An 11,711-nucleotide genomic window follows, 5' to 3' on the forward strand; every position below is an offset into this window, starting at 1 on the left:
AGGACACCAACCCTCGCAGCCGCAGGCCTAGTCCCCTTAAGGACGTTAACCGTCCCTCTAAATTTTCTTATACCATCGACCTCGCCGAACTCTCCGAGGACTCCGAATCCCTACTTGCAGAAGGCACCAACGTAGGGGCCGAGTCCATCCCAGCCACCCCAAATTCTCAGTATGGCGGTAGCACCTAAACGCTCACCCCCATCGCGAACCCGAAAACCTCAACCACTTTCTCTAATTCAGTGGAACTGTAGAGGCTTCAAGGATAGGGCCAAACGGGCCAATTTCAGCCTCTATCTCGAAACCTTCGAACATCTGTGCGCGGTCGTTGCCCTTCAAAAGCCCGGCAACACCGTGCGCCTCACAGGCTATAACACTTTTCAGCGGGACCCATTCACCTGCCTTCTTGTACATAAAACCTTAACTGCACAAGAAGTCGACCTCGACCTCTCAATACCCTACTCGTACACCATGGTCACAGTGTCCGTCCCCTGCGCAGAGCCGACCCACCGTGCACATCCTTAGCATTTACTGCCGACCTAAACTCAAAAAGATCACTTTCGCTGACACCTTCACCAGGGCGCTGAAGATCGCAGGGCGTGATCCCCTCCTAATAGTGGGCGACTTCAACGCCCCTAGCAGGCTTTGGGGCCATCGCAAGGAAGAGATGCGTGGAAGGAAACTCGCGAAGCTAACTTTCACGCTGGGCATCACTTTTCACACCGACCCTGCGCAACCAACTCGTCTAGGTAACTCTGTGACCTGGGACACCTGCCCCGACCTTACCTTCACCAAAAACATCAAACACGCAGACTGGGTCAATACCGAGGAAACCCTCGGCAGCGACCACTGCATTCTCAACACCACACTCTCCACACGACCCCTACAACGCCCCATCACACAGGCTCACCTACCCAACTGGGACGCCTCCCGACAGTCCGTACTTGCCTCTCCCATCCTTCAGAATGGTTATTCCCAGTGGGCCCAATCCATACTCCAAACACAAAGACAACACGAGACCGCAATACAACTCACGGACAGCCATCCGGACGTGGATAACCACCTCCTCCATCTTTGGGAAGCCCGTCGCAGCCTCACAAAGAGATGGCGCCGACAAAAACACAATCGCAAACTCCGCATGCGTATACTGGATCTCACCCAGAAGGCGGCCGAGTACGTTGCCCAGCTCGCCGATTCAAATTGGGTAGGCCGATATAATACTGCCGGCACTCAAATGTCTGGCCGCAATACATGGAGACTCTTCCGTAGTCTCATCGACCCCGCGCAAACGCGAGGCGAGGCACAAAGACATCTACAACGAGCCTTTCACAATTTTCAGGGCTCCACAACACAACTAGCTCTCTCGCTCCAGGACCGCTATCTATGCACTGAGCAGGACCCGCGGGGTCTCGAGTATCACTACTCAGGCAGGGAGAACTCGGAACTGGACGCTACTTTCCAGTTACACGCCCTCCGTGCGGCTCTTGTCAAAATGAGGCGGGGCACGGCTCCCGGGCGAGACAAACTCACCGTCAAAGTCCTAGCAAACCTACCCGATACTGCACACCAGTCGCTTCTCGAATACATCAATGTTATCTGGTCCGGAGAAACACCCCTCCCCCTAGATTGGAAAACGTCTCTAGTAACCTTCATACCAAAGGCAGGGAAACCCATCAACACTGATAAGCTTAGACCCATTTCTCTTACTTCCTATGCGGGGAAGCTAATGAAAACTATGGTCAGGGATCGTCTCTCCTCCTACTTGGAAGAGCGTAACACTTTCGCTGACTCCCTGTACGGCTTCAGACCCAACAAATCTGCGCAGGACATACTCCTACAACTACACCACGAAGTCCTCACTCCCATAGAACACCCCCACAATGACAAGATCATTGTAATCATTGTAGCGCTCGACCTTAAGGGAGCCTTCGATAACGTCAAGCACGAAGTCATCCTAGCTCACCTAAGTGCCACTAACTGTGGCGATCGCGCTTTCAAATATATTCGAAATTTTCTCACTGACAGAGCTGCGTACATTCGCATCCAAGATCAGGAATACGGCCCTTACCCACTGGGCACGCGAGGCACACCACAGGGCGCTGTGTTGTCGCCTCTCCTTTTCAACTTAGCTATGGTACAGCTCCGGGCCCGGCCGGATGCTGTCGATGGGGTAAAGCATGCGCTTTATGCCGACGACACCACCCTGTGGGCCACAGAGGGCAACCTGGGCAACATGGAGGACAGCCTGCAAGCCGCAACGCATATAGTGGACGAATATGCGGCATACTGCGGCCTCCAATGTTCCCCACAGAAGTCAGAATTCATGCACATTCGGCCCACGCCGAAGTGCACTTCGTCCATTAACCTTTCCCTACATAGTGGACCCATTAACGAGGCACAGGAGATCCGTATCCTTGGACTCCACATACACAAACACCACCGAGTAGAGACAACACTTTTCCGTAAGGTTGGAGAACAGGTGGGCTGCATGGTCTGCCGGGTCTCCAACAAGCGAGGGGGTATCAAAAGCAAGGATGCGCTTTGTCTCGCACAAGCTTTTGTCACGAGTTTCATCTTGTATGCGACTCCGTACCTGCACTTACGGAAACACAATGAAGATTTCTTGGAGGTCACCCTCCGCAAAATCATCAAGCGAGCCCTAGATCTCCCCATCTCCACCTCCAATGGGAGACTTCTTGCCTTGGGGGTGGTCAACACCTACCGGGTGCTTCGGGAGGCTCACTTGACGAATCAATACACCCGCTTGGCGCAGACCCCGTTAGGCAGACGACTCCTAGATCGCCTACACATCAGGCATGAATTCCACACACAGGAGCGGGTACCCACGAGTGCCCGAACACTGGAAATACGCAATCCATGTTCGACCCCTCCCCACCAATATGTCCCATGAGTCACACACTGGTCGCCGGAAGGCGCGGGCTCTTGACCTCCGGCGCCACTACGGCTCCAAACAAAGCGTATTTTACACGGACATCGCCGGCCCTTACCATGGGGGTTGGTACACGGCCGCTGTAGTCCACCAAGACAGGCAGGTGGATGGTCTCTCCTTCCGTGCACTCAATGCTACCCATGCTGAAGAGGTGGCCATAGCCCTAGCTATCTCACATGACACTTCCAAAACCATCATATCTGACTCCAGAGGAGCCTGTCGAAATTTCCAGCTGGGATTGATCTCAGCCCTAGCTGCTAATTCTTCGACCTTGTCCGCGGATAGGTTACCCTTCTCCCCACTCACTAATCTGGACCCCCGGCCATCAGGAACTCACAGGCAATGAGGCAGCCCACGCTGCCGCCCGCGCACTCATTCCCTGGGCAACTGCCTCCTCCACCGACGACCACTCTGATCCACAATACAATCCTCCTCTTCTCACTTTTAAAGACATCAGTACCCATTATCGGGACTCCCAGCGCCGCTTTCCTGCGCTCTGCTAGGGCTCAAGAAGGCGGACGAGAGAATTATTCTTCGCCTATTCACTAATACGCTACTGTGCCCGGCAGTGCTCAAACACTTTGACTCTTTCTTTTCCGGCCTCTGCCAGTACTGTGAGGAGGTGGCTGACACCTGCCACGTGGTATGGGCATGCCAACTCGATCCTCTAACCCCCAACCCCAACCCGACCCGAGAGGACTGGGAGGCGGCCCTGCTCGGCTGCCTGGACCTTCGGGCGTGTCACGACAGCTGCCACGACCAATGGTGTCCCTGAATAGGGACTCCACCTAGTATTGTAGGGAGCTGGCCCACTAAGGGCTGGTTTTTCCGAACACCCTCTATGTAAAGAACACCTCAATAAATGTTTACCACCACCACCTCCTCCGCTCTTCTGCGCCGCTGAGCAGCAATTTCGCTCTCCTTCTCCATGGCTATACCACACTGGCAAACGCCCAGCACGCCAGCTGTGCGCCGTGTGACGTCACTGCTCCTCGCGCATGCGTAGCACGGCTCTCCAGGAGCCACGCGAAACTGCTCAACCTCGGCCAGTGTAGCTCATGCTACAATAAACTTTCTTGCCGAGGTGGGATGCGAGCCCGCGTACCCCCAGTCCCAAAGCCAGCGGCGTAACCACTAGGCTATACAGCCACGCCTGCAGAGCATGCATTTATGAGAACCATATGATTGCGTTCGAGCGTCGTCGTCTTCGTGCACAGCTGGCGCGTTCGTTCGCTCGTGATCTGCGAGGTGAAGAGGGTTGATGATGAGAAGTGGTTCTTGAGGGAAAGGGAAAGGTTGGCTCTATCTTCTGCAGCCCTTGAGGGAGCACGGCTCAGCGCCAAGGTGAAGAGGGTTTGCGCGCTATAAAAGCGAGAGAGAGCGAGAGAGACGCATTCACGGAGTGGGTCTGGAACACGGTGTCAGCATTGGAACGCGGTGTCGGTGTCGCATGCTGCGCTATGCAACGCGCAGTGACGGCCGTAAGTCCGAGACGCCCGAAAAACAATTATCATTATCATGAGTAATAAGATGAAAAGTTCGCGCGCACTTCCGGAAAATGCTGGGCTACGATCGTCCACCTTCACTGCTTCAAGCGTTGCGCGGCCGAGTGCAAGGCTAAGCGTTTTTGTTGTTGTTGTTGTTGTTGTTGCTGTTTGTTTTCTCCTGCAACACACACAGTACTATAAATGCAGATTCTAGAACGACGGATCTGGTGAACGCGAAAGGCATAGTTTATTATCGGCTGATTAAATGGCCACTTTAAACACTCAGATCTTGTCTCAACAATTGCAGGCGACTAGTCAGAATGGCTCATCCTGGGCCATACACTCTAGTGACAAGGCCAGCGTATCAGTGGTGAAAGAGTACAGCAAAAAATCATTGGTTTGACATATTCAGTAGGCTGGCATTGCTAGTCACGATGCATTCAAAGGTATCCCTCGGAGGAGGCTACTCTGTAGGCTTCGAGGCAGTGGTCACGAGCGAGAACCTCCATTGCGAAACAAGATCCGCGCACCACTCGTGTCTTCTTGCTGAGCTTGTTCCAGAAGTGGACACCGTAGCTGGTGTTTGTCGCTCTGAGCACCACTGGTGCCTTCCTGGGATCGAACAAGTCCTTCCACTTTTGCCCCGGAACAACGAAAAACGCCGACTCATTACAGAACTTGAAATTATGGGGTTTTACATGCCAAAACCACGATCTGATTATGAGGCACGCCGTAGTGGGGGACTCCGGAAATTTTGACCGCCTGGGATTCTTTAACGTGCACCTCACACGGGTGTTTTCGCATTTTATTTTTTTTTTCATTAAAGAACTTGACGAGGCGAGAAAATTCAGCGTCTGAAGGCAACCGCAACATCAAAAAAGGCCCACAAATGGTCCACAAACGAGGATTGTACGTGCGTGCCCACTCATCGATAAGCGCTCCGAGCATGGGGTGCTGCTCGTCGAATAACTTCGCCCTCATTCTCGGACTGGTAGAAGACGCTATTTCTTATTCATTTCAGTGATTTTATCACAATCACGTCCGTGTCCAAATATACACCACCGTGCCTCCAAAGTACGACGTAGCGCAGAAAGTCACTGAGATGTTCGACTTTGTAAGGGCTTTCATATAACGCTCCTCCTATGGCATGTGACGGCTCCAGTGGAGTCCCCGCGAGTTCCAAGCTCACATTTAGACCAGCGGACCGAAAATTAGGAAATTTCGAAAGTATGCGATGGTAAGGACAGTCAGAGGAGCTGATGTTTCCGGTAGAAAGAAGATGCACCGTGTAGTCGCCGCTGTTCCGGCAGGCTGACTCAATGCTGCAGGCTTCTCTGGGGCCGAGTTTTTCTTTATAGGATGTTTCGAGGCCATGGTTTCGAGGCCGTGGTCAACTTTCGAGGCCATGGTTCTAATGATCGCAGAACAATCCTCACCCTGGGAGGATAACGAACACCCTTCAATTCTACGTTGTTTGCCCTAGAATACTGTTCCATTTGGGCAACCTTTTTGCTCAGAATATCGTTCTTACGCTCCAGATCCTTGTTGGCTGAAACGAGGGCTGAATTTTCTGATTTGATTGCCTCTATCACCGAATTCAGCATGGTGACACTAGATATAAGGCTCTCAATTTCAGCTTTAAGAGTCACTACATCTGGTTCAAAAGAACGAATCTTCTCTTGCAACTTTACAAGTAGCCTTTCTGCTACCTCGTCCAGCTTGCTTTCGGATAAAGCCTCGACTTTTTTAACCTTTTGGCCAAATCGGCACAACTAGGCATTGGTACCAATGTTCAACAAAAGCACAGAAAAACACAACACAGGGTACACTGACAGCAGCAGTTACAAAGTAGAAAGAAAGCAGAGTGTCAATGAGCAAAAAACTAACCTGCGGGTACAAAGAAGTGCGTATAAGTTCCTCTAACTGCAACCGCTGCGGCCAAATGAAAGCCGTGGCCAAGCTTGCGTTGGCCTTGATGCTGAAGTGGCCTGGGATAAGACAGTGCGCAGGCAGTCCACGCACGAAGATAATCCAAGTGTAATCCTCGCTGGTCGACAGGACGCTGATCGGCAGAAAGGTACGACGCTTGATCGATAGGGCGCAGGAGCAGATGCGTTGACCAGGCAGCGCGAGCTTGAAGTTCACAAAGGGGCCATTCACACTGCGGGTACAAAGAAGTGCGTATAAGTCAGCGTTCCTCTAACTGCAACCACTGCTGCCAAAATCTGCATATAGTGTCATATCATCTGCATATAGAGCATGGAATACCCCTGAGACGGTGTCTAAGAGGCGGGGAAGTTTGAGTAAGGCCACGCTGAAGAGGAGTGGCGACACTACCGAACCTTGCGGCGTACCCCTTTTAGCTAGGTGAAATGTCTTACTCCGGAGGTTGGCAATCCCCACCGTGGCCGTACGGTTGGTGAGGAAAGCGCGCATGTAGGCGTATGTTTTGGCACCACAGCCGAATCTTCTAGGTTACGGAGAATGGCTTCATGGCTCACGTTATCGAAGGCGCCCTTTACGTCTAGAGCTAGAATTGATGACTTGCTGTGTTTGCTCAAATGGTCAAGAATATCTTCCTTTAGCTGGAAGAGGACGTCCTGTGTGGAGAGCATCTGGCGGAAACCGAACATGGTGGGCGGATGGCGATCGTTTACCTCGAGATGTGTTGTGAACCGCTCGTTGACCATGTGTTCAAACAGTTTCCCGGCGCAGGAAGGGAGATGGGGCGGAGATTTGACAATGACAATGATGTTTATTTGCATCAGTACATGACGCGAGAGGCATGCAGAAAAAGTTGCCACATGGGCAGGCCCCCGCATTGGCGTTTGCGCGAAGTTAGCAAACACAAAGGCAGTACATCATTGTTTACAAATGCCTTTTGCACAAAATTTAGCATCGCGAACCATGCGAAGCAAATGAAGAAAAAAATGTGTTCTAGCAACAAGGCATAGTAAAAAACATCTCCAACCAATAAGGTTGACAAATTAGCAATGGAAGGCCTAACGGTATCGCAACTGTTCTAAAAAACACGAGGGCGAGAAAGATATAATCAAAAAACACAAGCCGTAATAATACCATTTCTTATACATACCAAACAAACGAAAGAACCAAGAATATAATCTATACAATGGGACTAGTTAGTTCCCATAAGGAAATAAAAAAAAAATTGCGAAAGCCAGGGAAAAACAATCTAGTGCAGGCAGAAATAACTATACAGAAATTTCAAAGAGGTATTTTCCAATCCATTGGTTTCGTTGTGTAATTTATTCAGTAGCCTTGGCAGGTTGTTACGAAGAGTTTGTTGTCCGTATGTCGTTCTAACAGTTTCCACTTTCCAAAACTCTCGGCCTTGTCGTATATACTGTAATGTTGATTTTTTAGATCCGCTATAGTGTTCTTAGAAAGCTGACTCCCTATTTTATTTCTTGTTTGTGTGCTCTACAGAGTCAATAATCGTACATACTGGCAATTGGCATTATATTTTATTAAAAAGCACGTGTATGAACATATTTTGGAACGTTTTCTACGACTCGTAAGAATTTTTTTTTGCAGTACATAAAGTTTTTTCCAAGTTTCCCTGGGTGGTAGTAGCCCAAACTAAGGGACAGTACTTTAGACTAGAAAGAAACAGTGTGTTGAAATCAGCATCATTATATTTGTTGGCAGTATATGACGATTACGGTAAACAAGCCCGATTGTTTGAGATAATCTTGTCGCCAAGGAATTTACATGCATGTCCAATGACAAGTTTTCTTGGAAAATAACGCCTAAAGTTTTAAAGCATGAAACAACATCGATAGGCGTTAAATTTAGCAATATAGGCGTATTAATTATTACGTTTTTATTTTTTGCTCCGGAAAAATATTGCTTTTGTTTTGTTTCTGTTGCTTTTAAGACTATTTTTTACGTGTCCATTCATGCAATCTTTCAAGGATTAAGTTTGCTTCCTCAACTAATTCATCCGCCGACTTTCTTATCAGGAATATGCTAGTATCATCGGCGTAAATTATATAGTTTGTCTTGATACTGATACTAATGATATTATAAGACCGAGACCGACTACGCTGTCAAGCGCTTTTATTCGAAAAAGGAAACGCCCCAGCTCATTCGCGAAGAAGTAGAAGAACAGGGAAGATGATGACGGCTATGTACAAATGAAAAACGACGAAGTACGTTAATAGTGCTTACACTAACTCCCCCCCCCCCCCCCCCCCCCCCCCCGTCGTGGAAGTGGCCAGCCTGGCCGCAGATTAGAGATTATCTAAACGGGGAGTGAAGGGTTTCATCCGCGAGACGTGAACAATTTCGGCATTCCGGCGGCGCTGGTCAGTGACGGAGTGTACTGGGCGCACGAGATAGTTCACTGCAGATGTTTGCTGCACAATGGTGTATGGGCCAATGTAGCGTTGAAGGAATTTCTCACAGAGGCCTGGAGTTCGGAGTGGAGTCCAAAGCAGGACTTGCTCTCCAAGGTGAAAACGGAGGTCACGGCGTTTGTTGTCGCAGCGACGTTTGCGCTCAGCTTGGGTAGCTTCCGCGCTTTGCCGGGCGATTTGACGGCAATGTGCAACTCTGGCAGCAAAATCTTCTGGAAGGGACGCGTTAGGCGAAGAAGGTGCTAAAAATAATTCTCTGTCGAATATGGTAGAAGCAGATCTTCCATAAACAAGGAAGAAAGGGTTGTAACCGGTAGTCCGTTGAATAGCAGTATTATATGCGAATGTCACAAAAAGGAAGAATTTTATCCCAGTCAGTGTGGTCAGGACGGATGTACATGGAAATCATGTCAGACAGCTTACGGTGGAAGCGCTCAGTGAGGCCATTGGTTTGTGGATAATATGTAGAAGTAGATTTGTGCATGGTATCAGCGGTCCGAAGAACTTCATCGAGAACTTGGGAAATAAACGCCTTGCCACGGTCACTCAGAAGAACGCGAGGAGCCCCGCGGCGCAAAACGATGGAGCGCAAGAAAAAGTCAGCGACCTCAGACGCGGTACCGGATCGCAGAGTGGCAGTCTCGGCATATCTTGTTAAATATATTCGACCGAAGTGACAATCCAACGGTGACCGGAGGGTGTCAAAGGCAAGGGACCATATAAATCAATGCCAACAAATTCAAAAGGTGCGTCCGGGCAAGGGAGAGGTTGTAGTAAACCGGCAGGAGGGGATGTCGAGCGTTTTCGGTGCTGACATGACGCACAAGAGGCAATGTATTTGGCCACCGTTGTGGTTAGCCCAGGCCAGAAGCAGCGGGTCTTGATGTGGTCGTAGGTCTTGTGGAAGCCTAAGTGGCCAGCCGATGCGTCGTTGTGAAGTGCCTCTAATACTCGCAGGCGAAGGCAGCGAGGTAGAACTGGGACCCACCGGCGACCTGTTGGGTGATAAACGTAGCGGTGTAGCACGCCACCTTGCAGGCGGAATTGTCGAAGTTGGCGTCGCAAGCGGCTGTTGGGTGATTCAGCGAACCCACTAAGGCGATCCATGAGAGTTCGACAGTAGGAGTCGGCCTGCTGAAGCAAGACGAAATAAGAGCGTGATGAAAGCGTAACAAGGTCCAGGGGCGTTATCGAGAGCTGGTGTGAGGCTGGCGTAGGGTAGCATCGGAACGACGTGGTGGGGAAGACGACGGCGCGTTACCGGGAGAGAGCGAGAGTGGGCAGCGAGACAATGCGTCTGCATCATGATGACTTTTTCTAGACTTGTACGTTATTGCAAAGTCATATTCCTGTAGGCATAGTATCCAGCGTCCTAAGTGTCCTGACATGTTTTTCATTGATGACAGCCAACACAGAGCATGATGGTCGGTGACGATGGTAAAGTGGCGGCCGTAAAGGTATGGGCGAAATTTCTGAATCGACCAAACAATAGCCCGGCACTCTTGCTATGTAATGGTGTAGTTCCGCTCAGCTGGAGAAAGTGTTCGGCTGGCATATGCGATGACTTGCTCTTTAGAGGCTGCATTACGTTGCAGAAGTACTGCGCCAATACCTTGTGCGCTTGCGTCAGTATGGAGTAGGGTGGGGGCTCGATCATGGAAGTGGCCAAGCACTGGTCCGGAAGTAAGATGTCGCTTAAGAGCTTGAAAAGCCGACTCGCATGCGTTAGTCCATGTGAAAGAGGCACTGGTAACCAGTAGCTTGTGTAGAGGAGCTGCTATTGCAGCAAAGTTGCATATAAATAGAGGAAAATATGACGCCAAGCCGAGAAAGCTACTTAGATCTTTCTGCTGCTGGCGGCGAGGAAAGTGGAGAACAGCACTAATCTTTTCCGGGGTCCGGCTGGATGCCATCTTTTGAGACGACGTGGCCCAATAATTTGATTGTCTTGCTTGCAAATTTGCATTTTTTGTATTAATCTGGAGACCAGCATTTGCAAGGCACTTGAGAACTTCGTCTAATCGATGAAGATTTTGTCTGAAGTTGGACGAAAAGGTGAAAAATATCGTTCAGATAACAGAGGCAGGTTATCTGGACGATATTTTAGTCCACGAAGTACGCTATCTATCATGCGCTCAAATGTGGCGAGAGCGTTGCATAGACCAAAAGGCACCACGTTAAATTCATAAAGTCCGTCTGGTGTAGCGAATGCGGTGTTTTCTTTGTCAGTATCGTTCATCGGAATTTGCCAATAGCCTGATCGAAGATCAAGGCTGCAGAAATACTCCACCCCTTGCAGTGTGTCCATAGCGTCGTCAATTCGAGGTATTGGATATACGTCCTTGCGTGTGATCTTATTGAGCGCTCGATAGTCGACGCAAAAGCGAACGGAGCCATCCTTTTTCTTTACCAGAACCACGGGAGAAGCCCAGGGACTAGATGAAGGTCTAATTATCTTCCGCGCAAGCATGTCAGCAACCTGTTGTTCAATGACTCTCCGTTCGGACGGCGAGACACGATAGGGGCGTCGTCGTATGATAGCGGAACCATCGGTTTCGATGCGGTGTGTAGCCACAGAAGTTTGGCTCAACACAGGGGAACAGCTATCGAAACTGGCTTTGTGCTTCGCCAAGACCACCAGTAAGGCTTCGGACTGCGCGGGGGTTAGGTCAGAACCCAAGAACAGCTGGGGGAGGGAAAGAATCATCCAAACCTGAGGTTGGTGCTGGTGATGAAGGGGAAAGCGTGACTATAGAGATAGGTTGAGTGTCGGCGAGGGTTGTCACAGTCATCCCTTTGGGCAGCATCACAGGATCTGGGGTTGTGTTGCAGGCAGACAGAAGGGCGCGGCCAAGTGAAAACCGGACGAGACAAGCGGCAATGAGGATTCCGCGAGAA

Source organism: Dermacentor silvarum, chromosome 3 (assembly GCF_013339745.2).
Source record: "Dermacentor silvarum isolate Dsil-2018 chromosome 3, BIME_Dsil_1.4, whole genome shotgun sequence".
Taxonomy (NCBI): domain Eukaryota; kingdom Metazoa; phylum Arthropoda; class Arachnida; order Ixodida; family Ixodidae; genus Dermacentor; species Dermacentor silvarum.